This window comes from Anolis carolinensis, chromosome 5, assembly GCF_035594765.1.
Source record: "Anolis carolinensis isolate JA03-04 chromosome 5, rAnoCar3.1.pri, whole genome shotgun sequence".
Taxonomy (NCBI): Eukaryota; Metazoa; Chordata; class Lepidosauria; order Squamata; family Dactyloidae; genus Anolis; species Anolis carolinensis.
In genome coordinates this window covers 102,920,659-102,938,536 of record NC_085845.1, presented here as the reverse complement: position 1 = coordinate 102,938,536, position 17,878 = coordinate 102,920,659, and positions in this window count along the sequence as shown.

The following is a 17,878-nucleotide window of genomic DNA, read 5'->3' as shown; positions in this document are numbered from 1 at the left end:
AGTGTCCGACGTGTTATCCGATACAACAGCCAGCAGAGTATCTGCTGTGGACTCATCTTGTTGTGTTTCAAATAATAATAATAATAATAACAACAACAACAATAACAATAACAACAACAACAATACAGTGAAGACATCTGCCCTTGTGCTTTGGTACTCCACTGCTGAATACGCATGCCCAGTCTGGAATACATCTCACCATGTTAAAACAGTGGATGTGGCTCTTAATGAAACATTCCACATTATCACAGAATGTCAACGCCCTACACCACTGGAGAAATCATACTGTTACGCGGTATTGCACCACCTAACATCCGTCAGGAAGTAGCAACCAGCAATGAAAGGACCAAGGCATTGGCATCTCCGGCCCATCCTCTGTTCAGATATCAGCCAACATGTCAGTGACTTCAATCAAGAAAAAGCTTCCTAAAATCCACAGAGATACTTGCAGGACCACCTCAGCAACAGCTTCCGAAAGTGGCAGGCTAAAACCCAGAACCTCAATCCATGACTGATACCAGATGAGAAACTCGCTCCTGGGCAACTTTGAAACTGGGCAACTTTGAAGTCACTGAACAGACTGTGCTCTGGCACCACAAGATGCAGAACCAATCTTAGGAAATAGGGCTACAAAGTGGAGTCCATGACATGCAAGTGTGGAGAAGAGCAAACCACAGACCACTTACTACAATGCAACCTGAGCCCTGTCACATGCACAATGGAGGACCTTCTCACAGTGACACCAGAGGCACTCCAAGTGGTCAGCTTCCAGTCTAGTATAATGCCAAGTTTTTAACGTATTGTTTTTAACTTATTTAACTTAAGGTCTTCACTTGTATCTTAAATTCCGACAACTGATCCAGCTGTCAAAGCTCTACTGGCAGGTCATTCCACAGTCATGGAGCGGCCAATGAAAAGGTCCTCTGGGTGGTGGTTGCTAGTTGGATTTTGACTCGTTGGAGTAACTGCCCCCCAGAGGACCTCAGTGCTCAGGGAAGATTGTATGAGAGAAGGCGATCCTGTAGTAACCTGGACCCAAATCATGTAGAGCTTTAAAGGTCAAAACACTTTGTACTTTGTATGTAGTTTCATGTAGAACGTTCTCACATCAATAAGTTTACCTGTACTTGTCCCCTGCCATCCCATGGGCTTAAGCACAATTTAATGTGTCTATGCAGTCATTAATCCTCAAGAATGGTCTTCATGAATTTTAGTCCATATTTAGTCCATTTGTGCCCATGCTGGGCACAAATTACCAAAGAATCCTTAAAACAAATATAAGATCTTAATTGTTTTTGATCTAGACCCGTTAATAAGTATTTCTACCTAGTTGTCTTTGTATAGTTTCTTAATTACTTCACAAAATTCTCCACCCAAGTTAGAGTCTTCACAAACTTCGGACAAGTACTGTTAGTTTACTGTGTCAAAAGATTTGTAAACATCCAGAACCACAATGTTCTGCAGCCCAGAAAACTCACAGCAAGAGACTTGTACCTTGGTCCATATATCAAACAAACAATATATTGGGAATCTCACATCAGAGCAACATATTTTATGTGTGGACAAGACCCAAAATTAACGTATAAAACAGCTCTGTATTTAAGCAAAACAATACGTTTGAGAACCACATATGTGGGGCTGATCAGGAGAAATTGTATGGGTGGTAAGGAAATGAGATGAGGCTCGGTGTGTTAAAGCACTGAGCTGCTGAACTTCCTGACCGAAAGGTCCCAGGTTCAAATCCGGGGAGCGGAGTGAGCGCCCGCTGTTAGCTCCAGCTTCTGCCAACCTAGCAGTTCGAAAACATGCAAACGTGAGTAGATCAATAGGTACCGCTCCAGCGGGAAGGTAACGACATTCCATGCAGTCATGCCGGCCACATGACCTTGGAGGTGTCTACGGACAATGCCGGCTCTTCAGCTTAGAAATGGAGATGAGAACCAACCCCCAGAGTCGGACACGACTGGACTTAACGTCAGGGAAAACCTTTGCCTTTACTATATTCAGTTTTATCATATTTATTTGCTATATTGTTATTTTAACTTACAACACTGAGTGCAATCAAGTCTTATCAAGCCTTGTTGTTTGGTTTGGTATTGTGATATGGCCTAAGGTATTGTAATATGGCCTAAAATTTATTGTAAACATCCAATTTATAAAAGTTATTAGGAATCTCAAACCAAATTCATCCCCTGATCCAAATGGATTTACCTCAAATTTTTATAAAATATTCCAGTCTAAAATTATTCCTAATCTAGCAAATTTATTCAATGAAATACTGACAAATAGAACCATTACAGAGACATGGAAAGGGTCAGAAATAATGACAATTTCAAAATCAACTTCAACTCATACAGACCAATCACATTATGCAATATAGATTATAAAATGTTTTAAAAAATTCTAACTAATAGACTCAAAGATATAATCCCAAAGTTAATAAGAGAGGACCGATATGGTTTTATTAAAAATAAGAGGTTAGCAGATCCAATAAGGACTATTTATTTCATTTATTTATTTATAGTATTTATATTCCGCCCTTCTCACCCCGAAGGGGACTCAGGGTGGATCACATTATGTACATATAGGGCAAACATTCAATGCCCATAACACATCGAACCAAGACAAAGACAGACAGACAGACGCAGAGGCAATTTAACCTTCTCCTGAGGGGATGTTCGATTCTGGCCACAGGGGAGAGCAGCTGCTTCATCATCCACTCTGATGGCACTTCCTCATTCCAACGTTGTAAATCAGTTAAACTTGCCTACCCACTTTTATAAGTGGTACCTTATTTCCTATTTGATAGATGCAACTATCTTTCGGGTTGCTAGGTCAGCAACGAGCAGGGGCTATTTTTTATTTTTAATTGACGGGTGCTCACCCCGCCACGGGCTGGCCTCGAACTCATGACCTCATGGTCAGAGTGATTTATTGCAGCAGCTGTTTACCAGCCTGCGCCACAGCCCGGCGCAGGCTGCTATGAGAGAAAAAGACAAATAGAAGCTCTTGTAAGTAAGTTGACGAAAAGCTTCTTCAGAGTTAGCAACACACGCATCTCCTCTTGGTTGGTGTCCATTCCTTTATAATGTTCCCTCCTCTTACTGAAAGGTTTTAGTACAAGAAAGTTGGAATTAAAATTTCCTACTTAAAGCACTTAACCACCATTCAGCATCATTAGCAGCAGCGACAATCTCTCTTGTGGAGTCACAACCTTCTACTGAGGAATCTGGCATCCCAAGTCTCACCATAAAGATCCGCTTTGAACAGCTACTGTGCTGTGTTGTGTACAATGATCCCTTTTAAGGCTGATAAAGTAAGCTTTGGGGGGGGGGGGGGGCAGGATCTTACAAAAACTCAGTTGGGAGAATCATGCGACTAAGAGACAGATGGCAATCAAGGGGAGGATTATCTGACAGCAGGTTCTCCCTTTCAGTCTCTCTGTGCATGCGTTGCCCTGCCATCGCCTCCGGCTGCACCAAGAAAAAACAAAAACAAATTTAACTGTGGCTGCTTTGGAAAGGTTTGGGGAAATATCCAGAATGCTGTTTAGCAAACAAGAACGCTGCCCATTTTCCTCCACCATCCTATTTGCCAAGAGAACACCCTTGCAACAAAATTCACGATTTGGAAATAATGTATTATAAAAATGCAGAGAAATGTGGGTCAGTAGCCATATGGCAAGTAAACACGTGCTTGACCATTAGACATAAATATGGCTTTTCATGCTTGCCAGAGTGCAGTTTTTTTTTAATTAGTGATTTTCCAGGAAAGTTGACACACGAATAAAATTGAAAATATAAAGAATACATATAAAAACAATAACAGACATAGACTTCGTGCTCTCCACAGTGAATTAAACCATAGAAAAACAAAACAAAAAGAAGCAAACCAAGGAGAAAAAAGAGAAAAAAATAAAAATAAAAATAAGGAAAAACAAGACAGTGGATGGAAACACAAGACTACATATATGGACAATGTGTGAATATATATCTATATATATAAAAGAGTGATGGCATCACGGCAATTCACAAAACAACAAAAGTACAGGCCCCCCAACCTCAAAATTTGACAACACAACCCATCATCCACGCCTCAAGGTTGATACAACAAAAAGAAAAGAAAAATAAAGTCCTAATTAGAGGGAGAGCAATAATTTTTTTTATCCAATTGCTGCCAGTTTAGAGGGCTAATCTCTGCCCACTTGGTTGCCTAGCAACCAAGGGACAGCCAGGTTTCAGTTAGGGGACAGGCAGATTTAGGCCTCACTTAGACTTCTTCCACAGATTATCATATTTGCACTGGATTATATGGCAGTGTAGACTCAAGGCCCTTCCACACAGCTATATAACCCATTTATAATCTTATATTATCTGCTTTGCACTGGATTATCTTGACTCCACACTGCCATATAATCCACTTCAGTGTGCATTTTATACAGCTGTGAAGAAGGGGCCTCAGATAATCCAGTTCTGAGCAGATAATATAAGATTATCAATATACAGTAGAGTCTCACTTATCCAACGTAAACAGGCCAGCAGGATAAGTGAATATGTTGGATAATAAGAAGGGATTCAGGAAAAGCCAATTAAACATCAAATTAGGTAATCGTTATACAAATTAAGCACCAAAACATCATATTATACAACAAATTTGACAGAAAAAGTAGTTCCATGCGCAGTAATGCTATGTAGTATTTACAGAAGAGTCTCACTTATCCAACACTCGCTTATCCAACGTTCTGGATTATCCAACGCATTTTTGTAGTCAATGCTTTCAATATATCGTGATATTTTGGTGCTAAATTCATAAATACAGTAATTACTATATAGCATTACTGTGTACTGAACTACTTTTTCTGACAAATTTGTTGTCTAACATGATGTTTTGGTGCTTAATTTGTAAAATCATAACTTAATTTGATGTTTAATAGGGTTATCCTTAATTCCTCATTATCCAGCATATTCGCTTATCCAACATTCTGCCGGCCCGTTTATGTTGGATAAGTGAGACTCTACTGTACTGTATTTACAAATTTACCACTAAAATATCACAATGAATTTAAAACACTGACTACAAAAACATTGATTATGAAAAGGCAGATTGCGTTGGATAATCCAGAACATTGTATAAGCGAATGTTGGATAAGTGAGATTCTTCTTTAATATGAAATAATTACTGGGATAGAATAATGCAGAACAATATAATCTCTAAAACCAGGACAGTAAATAAACAGGGGAATTCCACACAGGAAACATTCAGGGCCAGCTAACACCTCCCAACAAAGTATTCCCATCATCAAAGTCTGGCAAATCCTGTTTTCTCAGGGCCACAGACAGTAGAAGCACATAAAATATCGCAAACAACACCACTCTGAAAACAAGGGAATTCCAGACAGGAAACAATCAGGGCCAGCTAACACCTCCCAACAAAAAATTCACTCAGGGAGGAAACAGCCAGGCCATTACATCCTAATCATTTTTCCTAATTGCAGCATCCATACTTGCCTCCAACAAACAAAAAAAACCAATCAGAAATATTGTATATTCACAAACTTTAGGAAATAATATCCCCTGATGGCGCAGCGTGTTAAAGCGCTGAGCTGCTGAACTTCTGGACTGAAAGGCCGCAGGTTTGAATTGGGGGAGCGGAGAGAGCCCCCACTGTTAGCCCCAGCTTCTGCCAACCCAGAAGTTCGAAAACATGCAAATGTGAGTGCATCAATAGGTACTGCTCCGGCGGGAAGGTAACGCTGCTCCATGTAGTCATCCCACATGACCTTGGAGGAGTCTACGGACAACGCCGGCTCTTCGGCTTAGAAATGGAGATGAGCACCAACCTCCAGAGTCAGACACGACTGGACTTAATGTCTGGGGAAAACCTTTACCCTTGACCTTAACTACCACCAATTCCTCAATACTTTATTTCCCAGACCACCAGACTTCGCCACAGCAACACGTGGCCGGGCACAGCTAGTGTATATATATATATATATATATATATATACACACACACACACACACACACACACACACACAGTAGAGTCTCACTTATCAACACTCGCTTATCCAACGTTCTGGATTATCCAACGCATTTTTGTAGCCAATGTTTCCAATACATGATGTTTTGGTACTTAATTTGTAAAATCATAACATAATTTGAGGTGTAATAGGCTTTTCCTTAATCCCTCCTTATTATCCAACATATTCACTTATGCAACGTTCTGCCGGCTCGTTTATGTTGGATAAGTGAGACTTATATATATATATATATATATATATATATATATATATATACACACACACATATATATACAGTAGAGTCTCACTTATCCAACACTCGCTTATCCAACATTCTGGATTATCCAACGCATTTTCGTAGTCAGTGTTTTCAATACATTGTGATATTTTGGTGCTAAATTCGTAAATACAGTAATTACCACATAGCATTAATGTATAATGAACTACTTTTTCTGTCAAATTTGTTGTATAACATGACATTTTGGTGCTTAATTTGTAAAATCATAACCTATTTTGATGTTTAATAGGCTTTTTCTTAATCTCTCCTTATTATCCAACCTATTTGCTTATCCAACGTTCTGCCGGCCCGTTTATGTTGGATAAGTGAGACTCTACTCTACCATACACCTTATCCCCCCCAGTGTAGATATATATCGACTTCCATCTAAAGCCTGCTGACCTTACCGATTTATATCTTAAATAGTAATTTGTCTTATACATTACACCCAACCTCCACCTTTATATGTGTTTTCTAGATTTGTATTTTAAATCAGAATTTTAACATTCACACTCTTTAAGTAGTCCTTGATAGAGTCCCAGTTTGTTTGGGTTTTTTTGGCTTGCCATAATTATTTGCTAGTAAATATGTTAGCCTATCCATATTCATAATCTCTAGAATTTTGGTGTACCACCTGTTGATTTCTGGGGTGTCTTTGTTTTTCCCATAACTTAGCATACACCATTCTTGCGGCTGTAGTCAAGTGATTAAATAGAGTTTCTTTATTTTTATCTACCTTGATATCTAGTAATCCTAATAAATAATATTTTGGGTCCATTTTTATATTGATTTGTAGCATTTTTTGAATTTTTTAATGTATCTTGGACCAATAAACCTTTGCTTTTTTACATGACGACCAGCAGTGGAAGAAAGTACCATCTTTGTCCCCACATTTCCAACATTTATTGGATACGTTTTTATAGTACAGTAGAGTCTCACTTATCCAACGCTCACTTAACCAACATTCTGGATTATCCAAAGCATTTTTGTAGTCAATGTTCTCAATACATTGTGATATTTTGGTGCTAAATTCGTAAATACAGTAATTACTACATAGCATTACTGCGTGTTGAATAACTTTTTCTGTCAAATTTGTTGTATAACATGATGTTTTGGGGCTTAATTTGTAAAATCATAACCTAATTTGATGTTTAATAGGCTTTTCTTTAATCCCTCCTTATTATCCAACATATTCTCTTATCCAACGTTCTGCCGGCCCGTTTACGTTGGATAAGCGAGACTCTACTGTATTTGGATAGTTTTTGGGAAGTCAGGTAGATTCTATAGAATATTTTGAACCAGTTTTCTTTTATATCTGCGGCATAGGTTAATTTCAATCTATAATTCCACGCTTTTTCCCATTCATCAATTGTTATAGGTCTTCCTATGTTACTTGCCCACTTTACCATACAGTCTTCAATAGTTTCTGTCTCTGTTGCCCATTCCAATATCTTTTTATAGATATTGGTTATAACTTTCCTATCCATTTTCATTATTTTACCCCAAAATGTTTCTTTTTCTTCAAATCCAAGTTTATTGTTCTGATTATATATTTCTTCAATTAAGATACTTTAATGCAAGATACTTCACTTCCGCAGAAAAAATTGAAATGAGTTGATTCTCGCAGAAGCAGAGGCAGCAGGAGGACATTTTTGCTCCCTGGCTTCAGGTAGGATTTGGCTAAGATTTGGCTAAGATTTTAAACTGAGTGTGGGCTTGGCTCCTGTGGTCAAAGTCTAACTGTTGTGTGACTGTTGTGTTGAAAGAGAGCCAGGTACTTAAGTTGATTGACAGCAGGCATTGTCCCCTGTTAATTGAGTTTCTGGGAAAGCTTTATTTGCCAGTGTGAGTTTCTGCCAGAGCCTGATCCCAGAAGGGCAGTTGATTCTCGCAGAAGCAGAGGCAGCAGGAGGACATTTTTGCTCCCTGGCTTCAGGTAGGATTTGGCTAAGATTTGGCTAAGATTTTAAACTGAGTGTGGGCTTGGCTCCTGTGGTCAAAGTCTAACTGTTGTGTGACTGTTGTGTTGAAAGAGAGCCAGGTACTTAAGTTGATTGACAGCAGGCATTGTCCCCTGTTAATTGAGTTTCTGGGAAAGCTTTATTTGCCAGTGTGAGTTTCTGCCAGAGCCTGATCCCAGAAGGGCAGTTGATTCTCGCAGAAGCAGAGGCAGCAGGAGGACATTTTTGCTCCCTGGCTTCAGGTAGGATTTGGCTAAGATTTGGCTAAGATTTTAAACTGAGTGTGGGCTTGGCTCCTGTGGTCAAAGTCTAACTGTTGTGTGACTGTTGTGTTGAAAGAGAGCCAGGTACTTAAGTTGATTGACAGCAGGCATTGTCCCCTGTTAATTGAGTTTCTGGGAAAGCTTTATTTGCCTTTACTAACTATCCTTTGCAGTACATACAGGAAACAAAGCAACATAAACAAATACACAAAGAGGTGGTTTGTTGCAGTTTGCACATAAAGTGCGTGCATATTACTTAACTGTACAAAGATCCCACTTGGCCACCACGCTCACCAAGAGATGCAACAAAAGCAAAACATTCCCATCACATGCACCAGCTGTGGCATGTTCCGCTTTTTCACACAAAAACTAGACAACTACATCTGCTCCAAATGCAAACAGATGACTCTGATGGAGCAGAGGATCCAACAGCTCGAGCACCGTATTAAGACCCTTAAGGACATTCAGGCACTCGAGCTCTTCTTGGACACTGCACAACACGCTGCTGTAGATCAGCAGCCTGCATCACACCAACACCACCAAGACCATGATCAGGAACCTTATGGGGAGATCAACTCAAAGGTAGACAACCCTCAGGCTTGGAAGGAGGTCACCCATAGAAGGAGACGCAGGACCAGGCAGCCTCCGCAGAACTCCTCTGCTCAGCTGCATTTACACAACAGATTTGAAATTCTTACATCATTAACATACAATCAGGAAACACATCTTGTGGAGGACCACAGTTTCTTAGATACCACTCAGTGGACCACCCTGGATCAATGCGCAGGGGATAGCCCTGACGGGGACAGTGCATCACCACAGTCACACTTATGTAATCATGCAAATGCTCCATCCCCAATCATAGACCAGGAGCAACAGGAACATCCTTGGGAGAGTAATGGGCTCTCGGATGTATCTCAATGGATTGTCATTGATGAATGCACTGGGGATGTTGAGGAGGAGGACAACACTTTACACCTACATGATTCACTTCAACAGGAACACTCTTCAGGGGACATACAAACTGTCTTGCACAAAAGGGACCCTCTCAATCCTCAAAGGAAACAGGTCTTGGTAGTAGGTGACTCCCTCCTTAGAGGAACGGAAGCCATCATTTCCAGACCGGATGGGATGGCTCGAGAAACATGCTGCCTCCCGGGGGCAAAAATACACCATATCACTCAGAGGCTCAGCAGGCTCCTAAAGCCCCATCACCCTCCCCACCTTATGTTGATTCATGTAGGTACCAATGACACCGCTAGGCATACTTTTCAAAAGATCACAAATGATTTTCGAGCTCTGGGAACAAAGCTAAAACTGTATAATGTACATGTGATCTTTTCATCCCTCCTCCCTGTTGTAGGACACGGCTCTACAAGGGCCGGAAAAATAGTACAGGTCAATAACTGGCTCAGAAAATGGTGTCAAGAGGAGCATTTTGGCTTCCTTGACCATGGTCTACTCTTCCAAGAGGATGGACTACTGGCAAGCGATGGGGTGCATCTCACACAAGTAGGAAAACATCTTTTTGCACACAGACTCACAAACCTCATCAGGCGCACTTTAAACTAGATCCACTGGGGGAGGGGAACAACAGCCTGGCGAACACTATATTACCCACGACCACAGGGAACCGCCGAAAGGCTAAACGGAGGGCTGCACAAACACAGCAAGGACCAAGTACAGAGAGCACAATAATCCCAAATAAACAGTTCGAGGGGAGGTCACAGGGGCTTACATGTCTTTACACTAATGCTCAGAGCATGGGAAATAAGCAAGACGAACTCCAACTCCTAGCACAGCACCACACATACGATGTCATAGGCATCACTGAAACCTGGTGGGATGACTCCCATCACTGGAATTTAACCATTGAGGGCTATAACCTCTTTCACAGAAATAGAACAAAGGGGAGAGGAGGGGGAGTAGCTTTATATGTCAAAAACAGTTACGTTGCAGAAGAAATGCAAGACTGTAATCCGGGAAACCAGCTTGAAAGCATCTGGATAAGAATCAAGGGAACCGGGACTCAAAAAGATCTTGTCGTGGGTGTCTACTACAGACCTCCGAGTCAGGATGAAGGACTTGATGAAGCCTTCTGTCAACAGCTGACCAAACAGGTACAAAGAAGAGATATAGTAGTCATGGGCGATTTCAATTATCCCGATATCTGCTGGAAAACAAACTCAGCCAAGAGTACAAAGTCCAACAAATTCCTCACTTGCCTTGCAGATAATTTTATGGTCCAGAAGGTAGAAGAGGCAACAAGGGGATCAGCAACTCTTGATCTAATCTTAACAAATGTGGAAGACCTGATCAATACAGTTGAAGTGGTTGGATCCTTAGGGGCAAGTGACCATGTGCTCCTGCAGTTTGCAATACAAAGGAATGCTGAAACTAAGACAAGTCAAACATGCATTCTGGACTTTAAGAGAGCTGACTTCCAAAAAATGAAGGAATTACTGAGCGGCATTCCATGGACGCCGATATTAAAAAACAAGGGAGTTAAGGATGGATGGGAGTTTTTCAAAAGTGAAATACTCAAGGCGCAAATGCAAACAGTGCCAACAAAGAAGAAAAATAAGACAAGTGCAAAGAAGCCAGAATGGATGTCCAAAGAACTTCTAACTGAGCTAAAGCTCAAAAGTGACATGCACAAGAAGTGGAAAAGGGGAGAAATCACCAAAGAAGAATTCAAACGTATAGCCAACACCTGTAGGGAAAAGGTTCGCAAGGCTAAAGCGCAAAATGAGCTCAGGCTTGCCAGGGACATAAAAAACAACAAAAAAGGCTTTTTTGCTTACGTTGGTAGAAAAAGGAAGAAAAAGGAGGCGATAGGGCCATTGCAAGGAGAAGATGGGGTGATGGCGACAGGGGACAGGGAAAAGGCAGAACTACTTAATGCCTTCTTTGCCTCGGTCTTCTCAGAAAAAGAAAGCCATCTTCAACCTCAGCAACACGGAATGGACGAAGGATTGGGGGAAATCCAACCCCAAATAGGGAAACAAGTTGTCCAGGAACACTTGGCCTCTCTAAACGAATTCAAGTCCCCAGGGCCAGATCAGCTACACCCAAGAGTACTGAAGGAACTAGCGGAAGTTATTTCAGAACCACTGGCAATTATCTTCGAGAGTTCTTGGAGAACGGGAGAAGTCCCAGCAGATTGGAGGAGGGCGAATGTGGTCCCTATCTTCAAGAAGGGAAAAAAGAACGACCCAAACAATTACCGTCCGGTCAGCCTCACATCAATACCAGGCAAAATTCTGGAAAAGATCATTAAGGAAGTGGTCTGCGAACACTTAGAAACAAATGCGGTCATTGCTAATAGTCAACACGGATTTACCAAAAACAAGTCATGCCAGACTAATCTGATCTCTTTTTTCGATAGAGTTACGAGTTGGGTCGATACAGGGAATGCTGTGGATGTAGCGTACCTGGATTTCAGTAAGGCCTTCGACAAAGTCCCCCACGACCTTCTGGCAAACAAACTAGTAAAATGTGGGCTAGACAAAACTACGGTTAGGTGGATCTGTAACTGGCTAAGCGAACGAACCCAAAGGGTGCTCACCAATGCGTCGTCTTCATCATGGAAAGAAGTGACAAGTGGAGTGCCGCAGGGCACCGTCCTGGGCCCGGTTCTGTTCAACATCTTTATTAACGACTTAGACGAAGGGTTAGAAGGCACGATCATCAAGTTTGCAGACGACACAAAACTGGGAGGGATAGCTAACACTCCAGAAGACAGGAGCAGAATTCAAAACGATCTTGACAGACTAGAGAGATGGGCCAAAACTAACAAAATGAAGTTCAACAGGGACAAATGCAAGATACTTCACTTCGGCAGAAAAAATGGAAATCAAAGATACAGAATGGGGGACGCCTGGCTTGACAGCAGTGTGTGCGAAAAAGACCTTGGAGTCCTTGTGGACAACAAGTTAAACATGAGCCAACAATGTGATGCGGCTGCTAAAAAAGCCAATGGGATTCTGGCCTGCATCAATAGGGGAATAGCGTCTAGATCCAGGGAAGTTATGCTCCCCCTCTATTCTGCCTTGGTCAGACCACACCTGGAATACTGTGTCCAATTTTGGGCACCACAGTTGAAGGGAGATGTTGACAAGCTGGAAAGCGTCCAGAGGAGGGCGACTAAAATGATTAAGGGTCTGGAGAACAAGCCCTATGAGGAGCGGCTTAAAGAGCTGGGCATGTTTAGCCTGCAGAAGAGAAGGCTGAGAGGAGACATGATAGCCATGTACAAATATGTGAAGGGAAGTCATAAGGAAGAGGGAGCAAGCTTGTTTTCTGCTGCCCTGCAGACTAGGACACGGAACAATGGCCTCAAACTACAGGAAAGGAGATTCCACCTGAACATCAGGAAGAACTTCCTAACTGTGAGGGCTGTTCGACAGTGGAACTCTCTCCCCGGGGCTGTGGTGGAGGCTCCTTCCTTGGAGGCTTTTAAGCAGAGGCTGGATGGCCATCTGTCGGGGGTGCTTTGAATGCGATTTCCTGCTTCTTAGCAGGGGGTTGGACTAGATGGCCCATGTGGTCTCTTCCAACTCTACTATTCTATGATTCTATGATTCTATGAATGCAAAGATACAGAATGGGGGACGCCTGGCTAGACAGCAGTACATGTGAAAAAGATCTTGGAGTCCTTGTGGACAACAAGTTAAACATGAGCCAACAATGTGATGCGGCTGCTAAGAAAGCCAACGGGATTTTGGCCTGCATCAATAGGGGAATAGCATCTAGATCCAGGGAAATCATGCTCCCTCTCTATTCTGCTTTGGTCAGACCACACCTGGAATACTGTATCCAATTCTGGGCACCACAATTGAAGGGAGATGTTGACAAGCTGGAAAGCGTCCAGAGGAGGGCGACTAAAATGATTAAGGGTCTGGAGAACAAGCCCTATGAAGAGAGGCTTAAAGAGCTGAGCATGTTTAGCCTGCAGAAGAGAAGGCTGAGAGGAGACATGATAGCCATGTACAAATACGTGAGGGGAAGTCATAGGGAGGAGGGAGGGAGCTTGTTTTCTGCTGCCCTGCAGACTAGGACACGGAAGAATGGCTTCAAACTACAGGAAAGGAGATTCCACCTGAACATCAGGAAGAACTTCCTCACAGTGAGGGCTGTTCGACAGTGGAACTCTCTCCCCCGGACTGTGGTGGAGGCTCCTTCTTTGGAAGCTTTTAAGCAGAGGCTGGATGGCCATCTGTCGGGGGTACTTTGAATGCAATTTCCTGCTTCTTAGCAGGGGGTTGGACTAGATAGCCCATGAGGTCTCTTCCAACTCTACTATTCTATGATTCTATGATTCTATGTTTAGCCTGCAGAAGAGAAGGCTGAGAGGAGACATGATAGCAATGTACAAATATGTGAAGGGAAGTCATAGGGAGGAGGGAGCAAGCTTGTTTTCTGCTGCCCTGCAGACTAGGACACGGAACAATGGCTTCAAACTACAGGAAAGGAGATTCCACCTGAACATCAGGAAGAACTTCCTCACAGTGAGGGCTGTTCGGCAGTGGAACTCTCTCCCCCGGGCTGTGGTGGAGGTTCCTTCTTTGGAGGCTTTTAAACAGAGGCTGGATGGCCATCTGTCGGGGGTGCTTTGAATGAGATTTCCTGCTTCTTGGTAGGGGGTTGGACTGGATGGCCCATGAGGTCTCTTCCAACTCTACGATTCTACGATTCTATGATTTAACACGACAGTCACAGTGACTTGACAGAATGGAGACAAGGCAATCAAAGTGGTTTTAAACTGCATTGATTTTAATGTAGAAGCACTCTAAACCCACAAAGTCATACATGTTAACACAGACAGCAAGAATGTGTGTTACTTAGAATAAAATTTTCACTCTTACTCATTAATTTGTTCATTACTTGGGAGTCTTCTGTCCAAATGAGAAATGACAAAAAGTCAAAAAGACTAATACTGAGTTTTAGAGTTGTACGGGGAATTTGTTTCTCCCATTTCCTTTGTTTCTTTTGTGTCTTTCGTTTTTTCAGGTGCACGGAACAGGAAGGCCCCTCCCACTACGGAAATTAGCTCAAAACAAAGGCAAGCAGGAGCGGGTCCCGACTCCTGGACTGCTTTTTGGCATCACAGAGTAAGAGGCGCTGGGCTGCAGGCCCTGGCAGGCGCAGGCATTCCTGCACACCACACACACACTCTCTTTCCAGGGCCTGCAGCCAAGCACCTCTTCTAGAGTAGAAACAACAGGTAAGAAGAAGCCTCCTTAAAGTGTGTGTCTGTGATTATTCATTTTCAATACTTTTCTCTGGGCTTTAATATGTTTTTTAAAAAAACTTTTACCGCGATAATCCAAACTTTTAAGCATGTGGCTGTTCCTCCAGGCAGCATCGATTTGTTTTGTCATTGAGAGAATGATTAGCACACCCCTATTTAAGAAAAAAAAAAGTTTATTTGCATGCAAGACAGGAAAAATGAAGCATACATGACTGTGTGATCAAAAACAATGTGAAAGGTTTGAAATGCGGGTTGCCACCTAGCAAAGAGATAGTTCGCTAAGAGAACTGTGTCGCTGGTTATGGTGATCTCACCATGATGTGTGCAGCCTGAATGAAGTCACTGCAAGACCAATGTGAAGTGGGAAAATGTGCTGCCAAGTAGAAATATTTTCATTAATGTATCAAAGGTAAATGACATCCTGTGCTTTTTGGTGTCAGGGTTAATTTGTAACCATTCAGCTGGATCATCTCTGATCCCAAAGTTTACTTTTTAAAAAATATTTTAAAGAAAATATATTGAATTACTGTACATGCATCCTCTCAGACTGACAGAGCAGCAAAATTTAACTGACAGTCTTGTAGTGTCATCAATCTACAGCAAAATCTGCACAAATTGTTCCCTATCCTGAATGGACTGAGAATAAAATAGAGGATAAACATGCTGCTCTATGAGCTCATAATGAAGCTACTGTGTTTCCCCAAAAATAAGACAGTGTCTTATATTAATTTTTGCTCCCAAAGATGCTCTAGGTCTTATTTTCAGGGGATGTCTTATTTTTCCATGAAGAATTCACATTTATTGTTGAACAAAAAAATGAACATTTATTATATACTGTACAGTAGTTGTCATCACAAACCAGCATAACCAGACAAACTGTGAATCCTATCAAGAATTTCTTGTTACTACTAATATTTCCATGTACAACACTCTATAGTATGTACATTTACCGATCCTGCATGCTCTGGTGTTCTGTTTGGCGGACATGCTTCCAAACAAAAACTTTGCTAGGTCTTACTTTCGGCGGGGCGGGGGGGGGGGGGGGTTATATTTAGCAATTCAGCAAAACCTCTACTAGGTCTTATTTTCTGGGGATGTCTTATTTTAGGGGAAACAGGATATGTTATGAGATGGAAATATCTCACAACATTTCCCTATCCCAGCATAGTGCAATATCACCCATAGTACAGTGAAGTCAATAAAGTGTAATTTTGTTGTTTCATCCTACTGAGAGATTTATGAAATTCAATATATTCATTAAAAAGTTTTAATTGCACAGTTAATGACAGGAAAACATCAACTTATTTTTTTAAAACGAAATAAATATATTAGTTGCCCAATAATTATACTTTCAGTGTAACATACAAAAATAAAAACAATTTTAATTCAGTTACAATAAAATGAAAATAAAAGTCACAAAACAACGTGGTCAGAACCAATAACATAAAAACAGATGTTATCACACACACACACCCTGACAGCTCACTGCTTGTTTTTTATTTATTTCAAAATAAATCAAAAGCATTGCATAAATTAAAAAAGTATAAAACTGATAAAATAGAGGGAGCACAAGCTGCTAAATAATTTTAGCCTAAAAACAGACAACAGCGACTGCATTGTCTGTAGCTTTAAACAGTTCTTCCTCTGTGCATGAGGCAGGGCATAATGGGCAAGCATACAGATGCTGAGTTGTTTGTTCTGGTCCACAGTCGCACAAGGTGGAGGATTCTTCTAGGTCAGTGGTTCCCAATCTGTGGTCTGTGAACCAACAAAGGTCCCCAAGAACCAAAATATGGTCCGCAGCCTCACAGTTGCAACAAGAGCACCCGGTCTTGCAAAACCCTCTTATAGTGCCAACAGGGATGTTGGAATGGGAGAGGCTGACTATTCACGAAATATGCAACAACAAACCTCCTGACTGCTGCTTCTCCTCCTCCCTCCCCCTAAGTGGAGCCGTTACATGTGGCGCCTGAAAACGGGAGCCCCTTAGTGTCTTCACTTTTAGGCCTATTCCTACGGTTATTTGGGGTGCTGAATCAGAAAATTGCATCGGCTAAACCACATCAGCTCTAGATTAATAAATATGGTTTTCTGTGGGTGAGCTGATGGTGACTACTGGATGGCATATGTTCTGTATCGGAAACTAGAGCTGATGTGGTCTATCCAATGCAATTTTCTGAATCAACACCCCAAATAACCAAACGGAATCTAAAGTTGACCCAAAACTGATTTGTACCCTTTTGGTACTAATGTTGGAAAGTGGTCACTGGCCAAAGTGGTCCCTGGTCAGAAAAAGGTTCAGAACCACTGTTTTAGGTAGTGCCATTTTGCCAGATTGTCTTTTTATCTGCCAACTCTGCTTCTGAGTCTGTTCAGGGACTTCCAAGTTACCCATTCTTGGTTTGTCTCTGGAGGAAGACCCTCGTGAGGGGCCATCCAGTTGGAATTGCCCAATTTTACTTCCCATAGGGATATTCTTGCTGTTGCTGGAGGAATATTTAGAGGAGTGGTGGTTCTCATGACACTTTCCCTTGATTTAAGTCTACTGGGCAGAGGCTGATAGCCATACAGTAGGTGGCTTTCACAGTGTTCAGATTTGTTTCTCTCATAATTAGCAGCAACTTCCTGTCACACATCAGGGGAGCAATGCCAGATAGCTTATAGAGTCTATGAACAGGTGTAGGTTTAAGACATACTGTGATTATTCTACATAAGTCATAGGGTTGTGAAATGCCTGTTAGGTTTCTTGTTTCTTCTGTGAAAAAAATCATTATATTATGCCCCGTACCATGTTGTTAATAACAATAAAATCAAAATGTGAAAATGTGGAGGCTCTAGCCAGCTCTGAAAAGTCAGTTTCACATCTCCCCGAGGAGCAGCTCTTAGATCTAAACCAGTTGTTAGAGACAAGAGCAGACAGACTGAATAAATGGAGATTTGGTAGATCAAAAATTACATATCTTATTTAGAGGATCTACGCTGGTTGAGACTAACAATTTGGAGTTGGTCCAGGTTGAGCAAAGTATAGCTTTTATATCAACTCCAGCCAACATAGCCAATGAGAAGTAATGCTGAGAGGTGATGTCTTGCAACATTTGGAGAAT